Raw genomic sequence first — 20,390 nt, 5'->3', positions numbered from 1 at the left:
TGAACCTTGGACAAGTCCCAATGTGGGGCCGACTGAGGTCATCGGCACGTGAATTCACCAGACTAGGAACATTACGGGGTTGATAGCATCGCAAGAAAACCTCAGCCCGTGCCGAAGTGAATAATGTGACATCATCGGACATACACTTGGGGACATTGTGATCGTCAGCATTGAACACCTTTTGACTGAGATGCAGACTTACAGTCAGCTTGGACAAGATCTGTGGCATCCGTTTGAAGTTTCCGCGTTTAATAGGCATGTTACCCCGGCGGTTGAATTTTGGAAGCAAATATACCTAGAAAACATTTGAATCCTTGCAATTCTGCAGGGCCGTTTGTGCCTTCACCTCGGTAAGGACGCCTCCCTTTCGGTGTCCTGGCTGATAGTTCAAAACAAACAGCCGCTCTGTACATTTCCTTTCGGAATTTGTCTGTCTAATTAGATTTCATTTGACTGTCACTCGGCTGACAGAAGTTGCTTGTCGTGCTACTTTTCTCTTAATTGCAGAAGAGCCGAGCTAATGTGGGGGCGTTTTATCACCTCTAGGATGTTCAAAGTCACTTCGGAAACTGAGTTAACTTCGCCAATTTCTTTAATTTTTAATGCTACTTGGACGAGTCGGAATACTTCACTGGCACTCCAAACCATACGCAAAGTGTAACCCGCCATTGTAATACAGAACCGCCCATCGGTTCTGAAATATATTACGGCACGGCGATGCGCCTTGCCGGGTCTTTATTTCCCCACAAATCGTGCAGCGGTAAACAAACCCTCCACCCCACCCAAACACAAGGTGCCGCGCAAGGCGGGCCACGCCGAATCACTGTGGCGGAAGTGACGCGAAAAATACTGCCGGCCCTGCATCGGCCGACTGGCGGTACTTCACGACAAACTGCGAGCCGGCCTCCAAGGCCGTCCGTTTGCCGCTGACAACAACTCGGCCTTCAGGTGCGAGCGAAACCGAACCGTTAGCCTACAACGATACCTGCTGCTGGGCTCACGAAGGGACCGAGGGCGGGGAGGGGGACTCCGACCGGCCGGGTGGCAGCGAGTCAGTGACTCAGCCATGAGTGGCTCCCGCTACGTAGTTAGTCGGTTGTGACAGCACAAATAAATAAACGGACGTTCGCCAACAACTCACAACTGCAGTAAACCAGGACCTGAATACTGAAGACGCTGCGGAAGCAGGACTAGCCACCGTGTCACTGCTGACTCACCTGAACCCTGCAGTCCGCCCTCCGCCACCGGGGTACGTTCAGATCCGGGAGACTCAGCAGACCCACGGGAGACGCCTGCGGGAGGACACAGTCGTCACTGACGGGGTCACACCATGTCTCCACTCACAGACAGACACGAGCAGACGACGACACGGCGGTACCGACACCCCCGCATCGCCACGTCAGCGCAGTGGCTGTATTGGTGCGGGCGGGCGGGCATGCTGCAAAGTTGCAGCTTGCAATGTCTGTAACAAGATCGTCAACATGGACACTAGGCGAAATGAACCGCAACTGGGTGTCAACATGCTCATGTGCACAGTGCAAAGCCCAATGCGCCGATAAACCGTGTTTGCCAGGCCTTGTCAAATTTGATGAAGATAAAACATGTCAAATGAGGCGAGTCAAACGGCTCATTGTTAACATGGTCACCTCGACCATAAACGTAATTCCCAACAAAAACGTTGTAATATGAAAAGAAAAACCCGATAAAAACACGATCAACATTGCACTATGCGACAGCATAACGACAGATCATCTGCAGAGCAAAAGCACGCATGCATGACGCTCGACGCATGTGTGACATGTTTCATCCATGTTTACAACTGACAGCGACACGTCACTCATGCCCACAGACATGTGTACCATGTCACCTGTCACATCCTGATCACATCAGCCGCCAAATCTGTCACCAAAGCGGTCGCCGCGCCCGCGGCAGCGCTCGGACCCAACGCGGAGCCGTCTGTCGTTCCCGCGCTCCCTCCCGTATGTTTTCCCAGGTCAGCCCGGTCCAGCCCAGCGGCGGGCGTCACTCCCGTCAGACACATCTGATTCTGATAGCCCGTCCATCTGCCAGCGGCGCACGGTTCGCAGAGCCGTTCAATCAGATTCTCTGCCTGATGCACCCGCTCGCCGCCGCCCGCCGGGGACGTGACGCAGTCAGGCTAATTGTATGACGGAACTAAGAGAAGGTGGGGACAGTCCGCTCCACTGCCTGTCTGCAGTCTTCTGATTGACTGAGTGAAACTGAGTTCAGTACCCGGAGACCGAAACGGCCGGGCAGGGAGGCCAGTTAAAAGACTGGCCAGTTTCCAGTTGCAGTCGATAGCGGGGTTCATTTCCTCCAAATTTTTGGGGTCGTCTTGATTCGGCCCCGGAACGGAATTAATTTCCTTGCAAGGTGTTCTATCCCCCATAGACCGGATTGAATCTGAATCCAAACGTCAACCTCAGCCTTCAACTCCGTCTTCACATTCGTCTTGGCCTTCACTAAACCCGTGTCACCATCCACCGTCCACATTCTACAACTCACCGCTCACCGTCTACCACTCATCGTCTACCGTCTACCGTCTACCGTCTACCGCTCGCCGCTCAACATTCACCGCCAACCGCCCACCGTCCACCGTCCACCGCCGACAGTCCACAGCCCACAGCCCACCGTTCGACCTCCACCACTCACCACTCACCACGGCGCGCTGCCCACATCCATGCGCCACCACAGAGTATTTCGAGAGTCAAACCATGAGAAACGAGCGGTCGAGGCCGGTTTCTGGGCCCACAAAGCCCCGTGATCGCAGTCAGGGGAGCGGAGCGGTGCCGTGGTGGTGACGCAGACGTGGCTCATGGCTCACTTGGAACTGATTTGTTGGCGAGGGCAAGAGGTAGACTCATGGCATGTCGAAGGGGCAGAACAGACTGTGGTCTGTTTGCCGAGGATGGGAACAGATCGAGCTAGGTGTGTCGCACGGGAAGGGACGGACCAGGCGTCTGTCACCATGAGGGGAGAGGCAGGCCAAGCGACAGACCAAGGACCGACGATCGGCTGACAGTCCAGGCGGCCCCGGGTGATGGAAATAGCGATGACGCCGTGCGATGACGGAGCCGCGGTCCGCCACAGCCGGAGAACAAAGGGGAGCGGTCGGGTGGCGGGGATCGCCACATCTGCTGGGGACAGATACGGCGAATGGTGGCGAACGGGGCGCGCCGTGAAACTGCCCGTATTGATTTTAGCGGTGCTGAGCGGAATGAGTTTGGGGTAGATATGGTCAGAGAACAGCGCCAGAAGTAACGGAAATGACATTCGAAAGGGACGGGAACAGTGAATGGTGAAAATGAAGGGGATTAGATTTACGGCTGGGTGGAATGGACCACGGAGCGTCCATTGTGCGCGGCTGCCGGGTCCGGACGGTGTCCAATGTCGGGAGATGGCGGCCGAGCGGTCGTACCGCCGGCACAAGAGCCTCCGCTGAGTGGCGGCCATTCACGGGCATCAGCCGAGAGGGGACAGGCTGCAAGTTAACTGGCCGTCTGCAGCTTTACTGCAGGCGCTTTACTGCACTCATGGCCGCAGGCATGTCGTCCCATCAGCGGAGGCGCGACGGAGACGCAGCGCTGGCCGTCCGGCTGCTCAGCAACCGGTCACAGGTCGGCCACTCGAGGCCCCAACAGCAGTTCGGCAGGCCTCCAGTAGCTCCAACCCTCATTCCACTTAACCGTCGGCTTTGCAGTCCTTTTCGCAGCCAGCGAGTGTAATCATGCTCAGTCGAAGTGGCGGCATCATATTCCAGCATGGCGATTACATATCTTCATTTATATAACATGAAATGCGATCAGCTTTCAAATCACGTCTTTCCTTTCGACAGAAAAATCATACGTAGCCCTTCTCGATCGACACAGAAGTCATAAACAAAAAGCAAATCCCGACAGTCGCCATCCACCATAGGTCTAATGCAGCGTGATGACAAATGACCACACATATTTGGTCGGAAAATAATCCAACTATTCCCTAGCAGGTGCTCATACCCTATGCATGTGTCCAGGAGGAGCGGTGGTTTAAATCAGCGGAGGGCGTGCCACAGCCCGCTGTTCCTGCTGCCGTGCCAGTACCGCCCCCCAGCTCTTCCCCTCCCGACTGAGGGGCTGTATCACGACATGGTTATATTGGCTTTGAGGCCAGCACAGCGGCGAATAGTTGGCAAACATGAAAATAGTCGGTCGGCTTCGATAATCTGAGTACGGCGGCGAAAATAGTCGAGCCCCGCCCTTTGGCGAGGCTACTGCCGCTGGCAGATAATTTACTATGATGACTGATGAGTCACAACACCTTCGGGTTCAGGATATGGCTGATCAGAATCTCAATGGTGATTCGATTTACTGATGGGTTCCGGTGAAATGAATTACAGGCAGCCACGCCTGTGCAAACCTTGTGAGGCACAATCAGCAATCAGCCGTCGGCAGCATGGAACGCCCGTAGCATGTAGCACCCGCTCTGTATCATTAGCTTCACGTCTGCTCCAGATTATCATTAACCATCGGGCATAAAAAACACTCGCGTGTCCTAAAAACGAGGGCCACGAATCTGCTTCCTGCTGCCGTGGCCAGCGGTCACAAAGAGGCTCAGAGAGGTCCCCAGTAAAAACGAGGTCAGCCACACGGACAATGGAGTCACACGTCATCGGAGGGCGGTTAACAAGGGACGACACCGAATCGGGGGTGACCGATGGGCGCGGGACGTGCGGCAGAGCGCCAGACAGGGCAGAGGGAGGGGACGAACGAGCGGGAGTGGGGCCGGAACGGCGGAGAGACCGTCAGTGGATCCTGGAAGAGCAGCTTGGGAGAGACCGGTTATCCTAACGTTATCAAGGAATCTAACAAAAATCGCGGACATATTTAGCAATCTAACAAAAACCGAAAGCATTCGTGAAATGACCAGAATAAGGCACAGCTAGCGAAGGCAACGCTTTAAAATGCATTACCATTTATCAACAAGATTTGTCAAATATCGCGCTCGCGTGACTGCAGATGTTTCATCTCCAAAACCACATATCAAAGTCGCGTTCCGTGTTCATGGGCGACCACGAATGGTTGGTCTCCAAACATCTAGATCAATCCCAGCAGCCATGCCACACAATGGCCTTCAATCAGCAGGGAATGATACTACTCAGAGATTTGTGATTCGGTCGAGACCGAGACACAGTAGCAGTGATGTTTCAACGGCAGGAACACATACGACCTCCCAGTTCCCACTGAAATGGATCACAGACTGATTCGTGGATTGAATCATTTCACCATCAATGCGGCCTCCGTGCAGCTTTGATTCCCAGTACAATTTATTCCAATTTAGCAACTTAGCATTATGCATCGGAACTATGAATTATTAAACGCTCAATGCATGATTTGTTATGCAAATTCAATCAGACTTAACAGCGTATCATCTGAGATTATGAAAGCATGGCAGCTCGGTGTCCGTTTCCTGATCAGTGATCATGAGCGCATCGTCCGTCATCTACGGTTAGCCACCGTAGAACGGACCGCGGGGTCGACAAGGGGTCACCGTCCGGCACCGCCGGCCACCTCCGCCGCCTCCGTCGCCCTCCCCTCCATAAATCCTCATCAAACGGGCTGACAGGGCCGTCAGGAGCCGTCAGCACGGCCCCCGGCGCCGTCCGTGGACGCTGCCGGTCGGGATATGACGACAAACACGACCGGCCACCGCCGGAGAGCGTCCATCGGCGGCGGCAAACAGCACCACGTGTGCCGGTCCCACCGCCGGAGGGCACTACCCAGAGACTCGCAGGCGCGTGCCTGAGTCCCGTGGACACTCCATGGAGTCCCGTGGGCACTCCTTTGAGACCCACGGCACATCCTAGCACTCCTGGGGTCACACCGCCGCCTTGGTATGAAATTGTGTCTTGCACTCGGCGTAGAAACTAAGAAACATTTTTCCCGAATTCATGTTTCATCCGGTTCCGCCCCAGTACTCGCACCCTATCGGCCGATGCTGCTCAACTAGGCTTTGTCGGGCACTTCAGCTCGTTCTACCCAGCCTCAACCGTCACTACGGTCAGCCCCACAGTAGTCGCAGCTCCGCATGGTCGCCTCAGTGTCGCCAGCCGCTGCTCCTGCAGCTCTGTCCGTCACAAAAAAATCTTACCAGCAGCTAAATAAATGGCTCTGGCTGTAGGTTTGTGTGTAGTTCTGTCAGTCGCTTTGTCAAGATTCCCGTTGTCTCCGTCGGTGGTCCCAGCTCCGTCATGTCAGCTCCGTCTGTTCGCCGCCCGCTGCCGTCGTCCGAGCAGTTTCGTCGTCCGGGCAGTTTCGTCGGCCGACCGGCTGCCACTGATGAGCCCCGAGGTTTAGAGCCGCCCCAACAGCGCGGCCAGCTGGGTTTTTACACGTCCCCAGACGGCGGCAGCCACACTCGGATACTGGACGTCCGCAGCCGGCGCTGTCCGTTATAACACAGAACTCTGCAAAACACACCACTCCACTCACAGCATACAAGTCACGTACGAAACACGCACAACTGTTACACAGTTATGCAAGGCCGGACACATCCAGACGGATGCGTTTTCGTAACAGCTGCTCTGCTGTCTCCTGCAATGGACTGGTGTGACCTCGTAACTGACATTGGGTGATCACTGAATCGAAACAACGAGAGATAATCGAAAACATCCGATGTACCCTGCAACTGTCTGAGGTAGGTTGTTGCAACTTGTGATGATCATATGCAGAGCGGCGGTAAGTGACCTGGGAGTGATGCGGGTCACTGAGTGATACATTTAGATACTCTGAGTGAGTGAGTGATATCTGTAGATGTAGATACTGAGCCTGAGTAAATCCTGAGCGGTGACGTAGAGTGATGGTACCACATATGTCAGAGTACAGATTGGTGTCCGTTTGATAATACACAGGGTTGACACTCAGGTGGCTGTCAAAATGAGTGTTCTTTGGGGAGTGTACCTATGTATGTCGGTCCCCAGCCCAGGCAAGGCAGACACAATTAACCCACACGGTGCCGCTTAGTATAATCGCCCGTTTGGACTATATATGTAGATACCATTGATCATTGACCGCTGTCACCGGCAGAGGAGCCCACAGAGACACTGTGGGGACAGGAGGACTGGGACCCGGTTCGTGACGGTTCACGGTCCTGAGCGGATCGGCTTAGTCCGGTCCACCGGCCCATAATGTCTGGTGACGGCGGACGGCAATATGCCACTGAGGCCCGGCTCAAGTGTGATTTATCACCGACAAGGCTCATGCATATAGATGCTAAGACCATGTTAAAAGAGCTCAGACGGTAAGTCAAGAAAACTCATCTAGAGGCAGTATGCGCGGTTCGTGATTCAGCAGTCCCGGAAGTCGTTTTAGAGTCGTGTGTATTTTACTGGAACGGATAACGTATGAAGACACTAGACAGCCTGCCTTTTACAATAAAAACACCAATCTCGCAGAGGTAAACTAATATTACGAGCGGATAAACCTTGAGAACCCGGTCACCGTGTCGACATAAAAATACCAAAGCAGTTAACATCAAGCCGCAACCGTGGCCATGCCCGTCCGTCGAGCACACCTGGAGCCACGCTAAACCACCCGTGGCGTGTGGGCGGAGCCTGTGACGCTTGGCACTGCACGCGCGCCTGCACGCGCGGCGCGGGCTGCCGGCCGCCTCAGCCGCGTACCGGCGTCAAATGCACCGGATCGCTCGGATATCAGCCGGTCGGCCAGCTCGGATATCGGGCGGCTCAGCCGACTCGAATAGCTCGGATATCATGACCGGAGGCGGAGCGGGATGCCGGACGCGGGTCGGTCGGTCGGGCGGACGGTCGCCGGTCGGAGTCGGTCGGCCGCCCCCGGCGCTGCCCGAGACCGCGCTGACGAGGCCCTGACGTCGCGGCAGAGGCGGTGCCTTTGTGACGGCTGCTGCCGACCGCCGCAGGCAGGGGCGGTAACAATGGTCGGCCTGTCACGGGCGCTGTGAGAGGAGAGAGAGACGCGCAGCGCCGGGAGGAACGCCGTCCGACCGCCGCCGATCGCCGGGGCGTGGAAAACGGGAGCAGAGACCAGCCGCGCGCCGCCAGCAGATGGTGCCGGGCCCAGCCGGTGCCACCAGCCCGGTCAGGGAGGACCGGAGAACAGAGAGAGAGAGACGGGTTTTTGGAATATGAATACATGTAGATAAGATTCACAATGCATGCACATACGTGGCGGAAATCGGGTTTACCTGGGAGATTGCATGAATCCTGGCTCAGGAGTTCCATGATCCTTCGCCGGAAAACTAAATGTTTATGGATTATCAAGACGGGTTTCGTGTCATGACAAAGGAATGTGCATGAGAAGAGCTCCAAGGCCGCCAGGGTCGTGTTCACGATATTTATCTAATGGAAAATACAATTTTCCAACTGGATGTGGCATCGAAGAGCTTCAATTAAAATCGAATGCATCTCGGCTCGGTAAATCATAGCAATGGGTGGGCACAATGTAAAACCGAAATGACTTGCGAGACCCGAATGTCATGCCTCAACAGCAACATATCTGATTCGGCGGTCGGATTATTTTGGCATGAATGCAGCGTAAAGTTACCGAACGCAAATGGGTTCAGCGAATGTGCATTTAGTTCATTCATAGAAGCGGAATGAAAAGTTACCGGTGGTTGAGTCTCCAGTGAATTCCAAGTGGCAACTTTCAATAAAAGCATCGTGTGTGTTTTTATAAAACCCTTCAAAGTCTCTATCAACAGTGGTTTAAACTTGGCAAGAATTGATAGCATGGCGGATGTCTTAAACCAGATGGGGATTGGGGAGGTCCCGTTGACAGGATACTGACCCTTCCGGGCGTGGGAAGCAGGCAGTCAGTGGGGGGGGGGGGGGGGGGGGGCAGTGCAGCGGGCGGGCGGGGCGGGCGGGCAGTGCAGCGGGCGGGCGGGGCGGGCGGGCAGTGCAGCGGGCGGGCGGGGCGGGCGGGCAGTGCAGCGACAGCGAGCAGCGGCCGTCGGAAGCGGCGCCCGCAGCGGGCGGGTCGGGCGGGTCGGGCGGGCACAATCACAGCCGGGCAGCGCCGCAGCGTGGTGCCATTGAGGCGGCGGACGCGTCACCGGCTCCGTTCATCGCTGTCCTTTATGTCTCTGCAGGGAGTCGCCGGGACCGGGGCCGGGAAGGGAGAGGAGCGGCCCGCCCGAGCGGCGAGCGCCCAACGAGCTCAATGGGGCGGTACTGATTGGTGCCGCGGCCCAGCTGCAGCCGCGCCGCCGACACGGGCGTCTACCGGCGGGGACCGGCGCCGAACAGCCCGCAAAGACACGAGTGGGACCGGCCTCCGGCCAGCCCAGCCAGTGGGAATAAAAATGGAACTCAGATTTATAAATGTAGTCAAACTAAATAAACAAAATGACTAACTAGCAAGGTCGCTGCATGAAGATATGCATGACGAATGCATATTAACCTTTACATGCATCTAATTGTTGCAAGCAATGCAAAGATCCGCAATCCGGCGGCATGTGCTGCGGTTTCGGCGTAGTTCTGAGTCAGCTCGATATGCTGACGGGGCGCGGCGGTGTGACGGCGCTCCTTCCCTCGCCACGGCGCGCTGCGATCAGTGGCTCCCAGGGGGCCGAGCAGCGGTCCAGAGGTTCTGTTTGCACCTCCATCACCCTGCCTAGTTCCCACCCACCCTCAGCGGCCGGCACAGCCGCGAGCAAACAGTGTGCGACGCACTGCACACACACGCATCGGTCGCCAGTGACGTCATCAACTGCAAACGAAGGACGAGAAGGAACAGGAGACTGGTCGAACCAACACGGGCAAATCAAGTTAAAATGTTGACAAATTTAATTCAATGAAAGGTTTCATGATGAGCAGGCAGCAGCGGTTCCTGAAAGCCGTTTATTTGTGCTGCATTTTTTTTTTTTTTAATAGAATGTCGTTGCGTCGGCATGAGATTAATCAAATCAGTAGCCTTTAAACCTGCATTATTACAAGTGGCAAGCCCTACGTAATCCTTCACCAAACGTCACTCGTATACCTACCCACTCATTTCAAGCGACCATTAGGTACTATCCACTGTATTATCATAAACAGCCACTCACACTCCATTCCAAACGGTGACACCCACTCACCTCATTTCAATCCCAGCAGCCACTTCCACCCACTCAGTCCCAATCGGCCACTCCAACCCACGTCATTCCGACAGCCACTCCTACCCACTACATTCCAATCGCGGCCACTCCCAAGCAGTCTGAGTGGCGCAACCGATGACCGAATTTCGCGGAACGTTGAAGCCACCAACTGAAAACTTTTTTACCATTTCCTGAAGGGTAAACCCGCCATAGCATGGTAGCTTGACACACAGACGTTTTTTACCACCTTCCAGATGGTAAATTTTACTCTTTCATGAAGAGTAAACTCGCCAGGGAGGGGTAACATGACACACAGACGTTTTTTACCATCTTCTGAATGGTAAACTCTTTTGATTTACTCTTGTCTAGAGTGTAACATTTTTTGGGTTACACTCTTTGAAAGGGTAAATCTTAAACGGGACCCTTTTCTAGGGAGTAACGCATCATCTACTCTGTGCTTTACCCTCCTACAGAGAGTATTATCTTCTGGCCTACCCTTTGTCACATGGTAATGTTTACTCTTTCCTTAAGTGTAAACCCCCCAGAGGATGGTAACAGACTCACAGACGCTTGCTTCAGAAGCTTCACGAAGCTTCTGTTAACCGGAGCTCACCAACTAAAAAAAAACATGCTTCAAGAGCAACAATGTATATTTGGCTTCCGTACAAACAAAACAATACGAGGGGCACACCAGCCATGAACATTGTGAGACTCTTCACTTATGCATACGAATTTATACGAAGCGTTCAGCAATGCACAAGCGGTAAATAAACACTACGATACAACTTGAATGCACTTTGAATGTGAATACAAGACATTCAGCTCCCTCATATTGGATAAGGCACAGCGCACAATATTTGAAGAGAGCGACGGCGTTCCTGGGTGGTCGCCCGTCTGCGTGAGATAATGAGACTGGATCACTACAGTGCAAGGCTTTTTCGAAGTCACCAACAAAATGCATAAGCTTGTAGCATCACAACAAAAATTAATGTACGTACTCACAACCTAGGCCACGTGGCCGTGCACGGGGTCCTGTTAACCAGGTCAAATTAGCACCACTCAACGGCATGCAATGCTCTAGCACATCGGTACTTACAATAAAATGTCCATGCAGAGGCTCTATAGGCGATGAACAACACGCAAGCACAATCACCAACGGCCACGCCGCGCGGCACCGACACTGCTCACATCCGCTCTCGGAGACCAACGGCCGAAAACTGACAGATGCGCGCGGCCTTCAAACCGCAAACGGCCGATCTCGTTTCTGATTGGCTGAGTGATTCCATTTCAAATATCATCTTCACGAGGGTAAACAAGATCCACGCATGAAACGACTATCTGTACACGAGTCACGATACCCAGAAGGAAAGAGTTTTCGTGATGTTCTGGATCGCGAGAGTAATATTGATATTTACATGGTAATAATACTCTTCGCTGGCGAATAAGTTCATATTAACCACGTACCGTTACTATGCACATAATGGTAGCAAAGAGTTACCCTTTCAATATACTCTTATCTTGCTGGTTTGATGAAAATGAACCCTCCAGGAGGTAGTAAAAAAGTTTTGAGTGTTAAACATACAATCGTAACAATCGTGATCAGGAATTACAGCACCGGCATCCGTGCCGACATGTTTTTCACCGAACCCGCCTGATCGCTCGTCCGCGACGCTGATTCCAACAACTAACAATAGCCCATCTTGGCATGGGTAGAGTGGTGCACGCTGTGGCGCCTGCCCTCGCCAGCTTTCCAGCCGTGTCCATACAGCTCAAACGGAGCGTGGCGGAGGTTCCGGCAGCTCCGGCCGGCGCCGGTGGACGTCATTCCAGCACGCGCCGCGCCCCGATGGCCACTGGAACGTGCCCGTTCGGCAGGTCTGGGTGCCGCCCATGGGTAACGGTGGGTGCGGCGTGGGTGCTGCTGGGTGCCGAGGGGTGCTGACGGTAGCCGGGAGGCAGTGCTGACTGGACTCGGGTGTCGATTTGTTGATCCTCCTGCAGGGTCGCCCGGTCCATACCGTGCCGGTCTGGCAGGCGAGCCAACACCGCCATGAGATCACCGCTGACGGCGCTATACCCCGCCTGACGGGGCGGGGACAGGTGCTACCCGGCCCCGCGGGGCGGGGAACAGGTGAAGCGAAGATCCGCCCCCGCCCGCCGATCGTCTGTCAGTCAGGTAACCCGGCCCGCTCGGCGGCCCGAGACCGGCACAAAAACTGGCAGAGAGCGCCGCCGAGACGGTTTCCGCATCGCTGAGCTGGGAAAGACGTCTGGTAGGTCTGGGAACAGGGCTTGAAGAACCAGGAGTATCATACGATTGCTGAGAACACTAAGTAAGAGGCATTGATGCAGTAAATTTGAATCAGTAAGTTGATATAAGATTACAAGGTCACATCGTAATTGATCATCAACCCAAAGGGTTGAGTCGCGCGGACTGCGCTGTTGGCAAACATTGCAGGTGGCTGGATTGAGCTCATTCATCATTCACCGGACCACCACACCATCAGAGAAACATCAGAGACGCCGACATTCAGCGCGCGCCAAGGTCTCTGAGGCCGAGTGATCATGAAAGAGTGCCCAGTGAGGTGCCTTCGAGCCTGGGCGAGCCGACCAGCTGCACCTGAAGGCTGCCCACCACCGCCGTCCACCGCCGTCCGCCACCCGGCTCGTCCGATGGACGGTAATGGAGCCCCGGCACGACACGGACCTCACAGGCGCGGCGCCCGGCAGCTCGGCATTGGCCCAGACCTGCCGCGCTGAGCAGATACCAAGGCAGAATCAACGCTGCGGCTCGGTTCGAACAGTCACTGGCTGCGCTGCTCACTGCGCAGTGTTCACTGTCCAGTGCTCCGTGCTCATCAAAATCACTGGGGCTGCTCACACCATTTCCGGAAACACTGCCCCGAGGCCAACGCGTTACCTTATAGTTAGAGGGTGTGCAGTTGAGCTGTGCAATGTGCATTGTGCACCGTGCAGGTTTATTAACCTCAGCCTGCATCTCGACATATTCAGCCTGCGGTTTCCCAGTGCTGCATGCTCGGGGAAAATAACGTGCCCAAATGGATCAGTGGAAGTGATAGTTGAGCCCTGAGACCATTGCATGTCAGCGGGTATTTTACGAACACGACGCCGAGCTGAGACCGTTGGAGCAGGTTTCAGTAAAGGAAGGGTCGGCTGGCTGGGGGCTACGGTAGGTTTCAGTGAGGGGAACGGGTGGCGGTAGCAGCGATGGGTTTCATCGTGGCTGGAGTGTGCTGGTTTCAGTGGCGGAAGGGTCATGAACTGAACAGTTACCCCGTTTACATGAGTCATTCAGCCTAAACGGAAATATCCGATTAGCCAGGGAACGGAAAAATGCGTTTCGGTGGCCCCGTTTACATGAGCCTTATCGGAAAAATCCGTTCCGGAACGGATAATTCCCTTTACGCCGGCAGCCCGAAAAATACGGATATTTTGCGCATTTTTACATGTCTGGCGCAGCTCCTATCAAGCATTTTTTGTGCTTGTTTTAGGCTTAATTTACTTGATTCTTTAAAGTTTTGTATGTAGAATTGGAAATAATCATGGCACAAGCCATTATTTTACTTGTGTGCTGTAAAAGAAGTGTGATTAACTGTCAGAAAGCAAGAAAACAATTGAGGTCTTGGACAACATTGAAGAGCACATCTATATTGAAAGTCTTTTTGGTTTCAGAAAAAGGCTAAGACAGCTCATAATAGTCATAGCTCATCATGATGGACCTCCAGTAAGTTGACAAAATAAAAATGCATGACAGGATGTGCAGGATGGTGCCACACTTCAGAAAATATTGGTATGAAAGTGGGTGGTGCGGGATTGTGTATACATTTTTGGTTGACACATTTTGATTTGAAGCACTTGAATATTCCAGCATTTTATTTTCATTTTTTGCTTTTAGCTGCTCAGTTCTTCAAAGACAGGGTTCAGATCAGTACTAGGAGAATTGTGTAGTAGATGTGACCTGTGGGTGCATTGCTTGACTGTCGGTTGCAACACAGTATCCATCATTTCCATGTGTTTTAGTCATAACATAAATTACATCTACTCACCACCAAACTTTAAGACACTATCAGTGCAATTTTCAAAATGCATAGAATAATCCACTCTCAATCACACCAGGTAAGATGTGAAGATGAAATCCGAGTGGTACCTATGTGGTTTGGTAGGTTGGTTGACCTTGTAGATTGGTAGGAAGTAGTTTGGTATAATAGGTTGTAGGCATGTAGGTAGGTGTGTTTGAAGGATGGTAGGTTGAAAGTTAGGTTGGTAGGTAAGGTTAGGTATGATTCTACAAATTCCACAAAACCTGCCAGTTGCCTGCTTCCACCATCTGAAATTAACCAAACTTTCAGAGACCTTCCCACCACTGAAGAATCTACTTCTTTGGAACAATAAGGTGAACATTTAAATATTGGTGGGGGGGGGGGGGCAGATGGCAGTGTCACTGAGTAAATTTGGCTGTGTGTCTTGTGTATATTTTGGCATGCAGCCAAGTTACTGTCCCAACCAGCCTGCGTGCCCTGCCGTCTGGTGGCTGTTCGCTGAAGCATAAGTTATCTGAATCACTGCTAGGAAGTTTGAAGTACCAAGGTAGAGAAAATTTTTGGGAGCATGTAGGAGTAGGTACTAAAGCAAAATAAATCAAGCATCATATCCAGTGTACCAAGCACTAAATGGCACTAGCATGCTGTTACAAGTGGCTATAGGGAGCGACTGGCTGGGAAGGCTATGTTGGTTGTCCTGGAATTGAACCCTGATTGTTGAATCTAAGAAATAAGGAAATTACCCCTGAACTAGAATGCTTCCCTTTTGAAGCATAGGACGTTCCTCTCAACACTTATGTAGGTGCTTTATGAATCTGCCACAATGGCGCGAAATCAGGGGCAAAAAGTGGATTTCATTGTCATTAGACCTACCATTAAAGATAAATATGTATTTTGATGTGTAAACTAAAAAAAAATCATCTATAAAACATGCATATTCATGTCATTTTCTGCTAGATGTGCAAAAAATCCGTTTAGGCCTGACGTCCTAAACGGATATTTCCCATTAATTCATCGGATATTTCCGTTCCGCGTAATCGTCATTTTTGCGCGCCCAAACCAGTTTACATGAGTCGAAACTTGCGCACTTTTCGCTAAACGGAAATATCCGTTCTAAACGTCATTTTCGCTGACTCATGTAAACGGGGTAAGTGACGGATTTTAGTGAGCGGTTATATTTACTTTCAATGCAGACAAACAAAGCACACAAATTGACGGATAAAGAGCACACGTAGACGGGGGTTTATAAACCGAGAGGTATACGACCAAGGTTCTGCCATTGTTTATTAGGACCACTAACTTTAAAAAGGAACAGAGAGATTGGAAATTACAGCTGACTTGCACAAACAATTAGGTAACCAGGCAAACATCTGACAATTCCGACGATTTGATCTCAAAATGTAAAATGAATCGCCAAACTCCAAAATAACTGCCCAAATATAAACGTCAAGCAAGCAGTCGACAGACTCTAAACACTTACAAGGGGGCATCAAAACAGACGAGCAGACGCACAGTCCGTCATGCGAGCCCTGCCCCGTTCGGAGGACACTCACAGCTGTCTACCATCATCTGCCCGTCAGTTGTACGCTGTCACCTGACACTCAGTTGTAGGTACGCTGTCATCTGTCTGCCGTATGCCGGGTGGCCCAGTCAGCCGGTCGGCTGGGGTCCGCGGTCGGCGGTCGGTGGCTGCCGTGCAGCGGTCGGGAACGGTCGGCGGTCGGGAACGGTCGGCAGGCGGCAGAGGCCGCGGCGGCGTGTTTTGACAGTTTTATGGCGGCAGTGAGGTGGCCCGTGTGTGACAAACAGCCGAGAGGAGGCGGCAGCAGGCATGCCGGACGACATTGCAAGCAGCTGGGGAGCGATATCACTGGGTCACCGGCCGGGCCGACGACACTGCCTGGACAGTGACCTCACGACCTACGAGAATAACCCACCGTTATAAAAATAATCGCAATTTGGGTCTTATAGCCTAACATATGTCAATTCGCACATTCTAACTTAACAATTCTGAATGCAAAGCATCGATCTGAAAGAATATCCGAGCGTGCGAATCCTGCGGTCAGCTGGTCACATATCTCTCCCCTCTCCGTCCCACATACCGGCCTTTTGAGTTGTAAGCCCAGCACTGTCACGCTGCCCTTGTGAAGGCTGAGCGCGGGCCGTGCACGCCGCTCGCTCGGCGCTGGCGTTGGTCCGTCCCGGTCCCGTGGCACACCTGGCGCGGCAGGGACACACCTGGCGCACCTTTCGTCGCCGCCCCCTGGCGACAGCGGTTCGGTACGGACCGGACCGGTCCTGTGACCATACATACCGGCCGAGTGCTGCGGCCGAGGGACTAGTCACGAGTTAACGACACGTCACATGACGACCTGGCCGGACTGGACAGGGCTAGACCAGGATGGACCAGGGCGTACCAGGATGAACCAGGATGAACCATAGAGCGGAACGAAGCTTAGGGAGGCATCAGCTCACAGCGCGACCAGAGCCTCAGCAGTCACTACTCGGCCTGTCATCAGCAATGTTAGTAGTTCTGCTGCCATTAATCAGAAACACCGCATGTCTTCAGTCAAACCGATTTGTCAGAGGCAAGCTTCATGCAATAGTGTCAAACCAGTGTGCAAGGTATATGCCACTGGGAAACAGAAGAAATGTGCAGTGATGGGATAGGAGATAAGTAGGATGTTTCTCGAGGAGGACAGGAAAAAGTGGTTGTGCTGATGTGCTATAGGGATGCAAATGGGAGAGCGGTGTTGCCTACTGATGGAAACTGCAGTAGTGCAATAGGTACTGCAGTACTGCAGTCAGTACTGTAGTAGGTACCGACTGGAAAAGCCGGCAGATGATCGAGCATGGTGATCACTGATCGCACGGCATATCGACCACTGCGGTCAATGAACCGAACATCAGGCAAAACTCAAACAAGACGAACAAGGAAAATCGGAGCCAAGCTATCGACAGGACAGCCTCGGACCGGAACAGTTTGACCTTGGACAGAAATGTCTAAAGTTCTAAACAGAACACAGGACAGCAAGAGAGATGAACCGTCAACAACAGCCGTGTCACTCTCGACTCTCCTTCTCCAAACACCCACTTCCAGTCCCGGCGACATCCCGATGGACTGGAGGGAGTGCTGAGTCAGTGACTCCGCAGGTTCGGACTCGAGTCACGGCTGTTTACTCCGGGGCCGAGCCGGGCCGGCCGGCAATGTTGAATCTGTACACCGACCGTGTGTGGACAGTGACTTGAGGCGCTGAGCCGACAGCGCCGACAGATGCTCTCTGTCGGTGAGAGGGTGAGTGAGAGAGGTGAGCGCCAGAGCAGGGGAGACTCCGAGCACTCTTATAGTCAGCCGAGGACCACCCAGCTATTGTGGCCACCGCAGAACCGGCGCGGTCACTGAGCAATGAGCATCGATCACGCGCACACCGCCTGCGGTGACGCCGAGAACGAGCGCAATTATTCCGCGAAAGGACGACAGCCGCCACTTTCAAATTAATGGCGTGGCATCCTCACACATGAGGCCACCGACCCGGAGCTAGCACAATTAGACCATCAGAGGGAGGGGGCACCCAAAACGCGGGCAGCGGCCATTCACTGGGCACTTTTGCCGAGCTCAGTTTTACTGTTGCTGCTACTTAGCGACATTCTGACAGTAGCATAGGCTGATTTATGGTCGCCAAGGGACCACTTCGGTTCACCGAACGATTCGTCGTAAATCAAAATGACGTCATGAATTCGCCTTTTCTGGAAGAGTGGCGACGTGACGGGCGGCAGCTGGGGAATGAAGGTCGGGCTCCGGTAAAACCGCAGCCTTGCGACAGGTCTACCGGAGGACAATGTCAGGCCGACTGACAGGTTCGACACGATCGGACATCTAACGAGCTTCAGCTGCACGGTATCAGATACGATCGAGGACGCTTGGCATGTGATCCTGAGGGGAGGGGAAGGAGGGGAGGGAAGGGGGCACTCCCACCGGGCTGCAGCAACGGAACATGACCCGGCGGGACCGGCGGGGCGGGGCGGGGCGGGAGGCAGGACCACACTGCTGGTCGGGGGGGGGGATTCTGCTGGTCACTGCCACACTGCCGGGCGTGCAGCCCCCTCCGCATAGAGCTCACGGCTCGGGCGTGCGCCGTCACTCATTACTGAACTATTCGCAGTAGGAGCGGCGTCCAGCGGCGCAGTTCACACTGGCGCGGTCTTCATGCAGCTCAGACCTGGCACAGAATAGAAGCAGCGAGTCTGCTGATACTGAGTAGACATCACAAGCTACCTCTCCATGCGCTGCCAGCCGTCCCTCCGTCCCGTCAGGTCCGGTTTGGGTCCCGGAGCAGCCGAGGGGTCATTAGCGCCCGGACCCGGAGCGTCCCCTCAGTACCCGGAGTCCGGTGTGTCCGGATCCGGATCCAGGCCGGAGCGCAGTCCCTCCACTGTCCCCCGCGGCCGGACCGGGGAAGTGTGAGCGGCAGATGGGACCGGGAGGGGAAACAGGGGAGGGGAGGGAGGGAGTGGAGCGTGAAGGGGTGAGCGGATAATGGCCAATGGCTGGAGAGGTGCTGCTCCCACCAATCCGCGCACAAAGGGCCAATGATGACCGGCGGTCGGTGCTGAGGGGCGCTCAAAGGAGCCGATGAAGCGAACAACACCAATTAACGAGTCAGCTCGATCGCGGCTGATACGGTCCCACTGCCCTAGCCCTGCCGGTCGGTCGGCCAATGTAGTGCCGCCGGACCCCGGCTAGCCACAATAGAGCATCGACAGACGGGCGAGATACGGCAGTCGGCTGTGACGGGACTGGACCGGCCGTCGGACCGACCAAATCTGATCGCCGGGTCGGTGCGCTCGGACGAACGGGCGGGGATAGCAGCGGAGTCGAAAACAGACGGACCCTGTTGATTACCGGGCGCGCTACTCAAGGTCACCGCTCAAGGTCACGCCGGTCGTGACCGCCGGCCGGCCCACCGCAGCGGCGAGGGAGAGCACGCGAGAAGCGACCGCGCGCCGAGGCAGTGCGAGCCGTTACCCACCTGCTTCCAGTGGTCCTCTGTGTTGGTAGTGGATCCTGCTCCTTAGCAATCGTCGTCGCCCGACACGAAACGATCTCGGTCCTCCCTTACAATCAGTCACCGCTCTCAGTCGTGGTTCGATCGCCGCAATCACTACACTCGCTCACCGCTCGCTCGTCCGGCCGGCCCTCGCGCTGCGGCTGCCGGCACCGGACACGCACCACGCTCGAATGCGGCCGACGCGCCGCCGCCGCCGCCACGACCGCCGCGTGCGCTGGCCAGCTGACGTCACCGACCGGCCGACAGCCAGTCAGCGGTTAGAAAAGACTAGGAGTGACGTCACCCACCGGCGGGTGGCCAATCAGCGGGCGGTGACGTCGTTACGGGTCGTAGCCGCGGGTCACGGAGCGCGTGAGGAGACGGGCGACGTGACCGATGACTAATGACCAATAACCGTCACACACGGTAACTAATGGCGGTCATGAACGGAAGGAAGGTGTGACGATAAACCGCAGCCCGGGGACCTTGCTCGGGAAGGGGAGGGAGGGAGCACGAGGTCGTCCGCTATAGAAACTACTTCTGCTCAATGACAGACAGTGATTGTCACATATCTGACATAGCTTACCTTTCCCCTGATTCGGATTAGCTGGGATTTGAAAAGGCGCAATGTGATACACGCCAAATATTTTATTGCAGTCACTGAAGCTTGGCATTTCAAACCGTGAGCACTAAGCGAATGCCTCCTATCGTAGCGTGGAAGCCCATTGATTTTTCCAATGACCATAGACGCTATTTGCCAAACGAGGCGTGCATTAGCCATTTGTAGCATCGCATCATCGGACTCGCCGGCCATTGAAGCACCACAGACAGTAGAGTTGGCCAATAGCCATGTCATCGATCATCACGTTGTAAACGAAAGGCGAATGAAAGGGACGAAGCACACGAGAAACTCGAGACGAGTGCTCGACAAAAACAAAGTACGAATCCGAATGGTTTTTTTTTTCATGTACCATCCTGTCATTCATGTAATAGGCATGCGTATTACATACACATAATTCACAGATGTGTCTTCTTGTCACTCATGTACTGTGCTAGTGTAGGCATTGCGCATTACACACACATAATTCATTCATGTATCATCCTGTCACTCATGTACAGTGCTAGCGCAACAAAGGTTCAAACATCTGGTGGGAGCACCGAGGGATCCCGT

General features: G+C 54.0%; 1 protein-coding gene across 1 annotated transcript in view; it reads right to left on the bottom strand.

Moving 5' to 3' along the window:
- LOC122377932 (insulin-like growth factor-binding protein complex acid labile subunit) overlaps positions 1-19,456 on the bottom strand; it is a 48,444-nt gene extending 28,988 nt beyond the window's left edge. Inside the window, exons 1-2 of the mRNA XM_043358548.1 lie at positions 19,202-19,456; positions 1,218-1,292 (exon numbers count right to left, since the gene is read on the bottom strand). The gene's annotated coding sequence lies outside the window, so the exon portion shown is untranslated. The remainder of the gene's footprint in view (positions 1-1,217; positions 1,293-19,201) is intronic.
- Positions 19,457-20,390: the final 934 nt, after the last annotated feature.

Source organism: Amphibalanus amphitrite, unplaced genomic scaffold (assembly GCF_019059575.1).
Source record: "Amphibalanus amphitrite isolate SeventyFive unplaced genomic scaffold, NRLGWU_Aamphi_draft 000053F_arrow, whole genome shotgun sequence".
Classification (NCBI taxonomy): Eukaryota; Metazoa; Arthropoda; class Thecostraca; order Balanomorpha; family Balanidae; genus Amphibalanus; species Amphibalanus amphitrite.
This window is presented reverse-complemented; position numbering and strand designations above follow the sequence as displayed.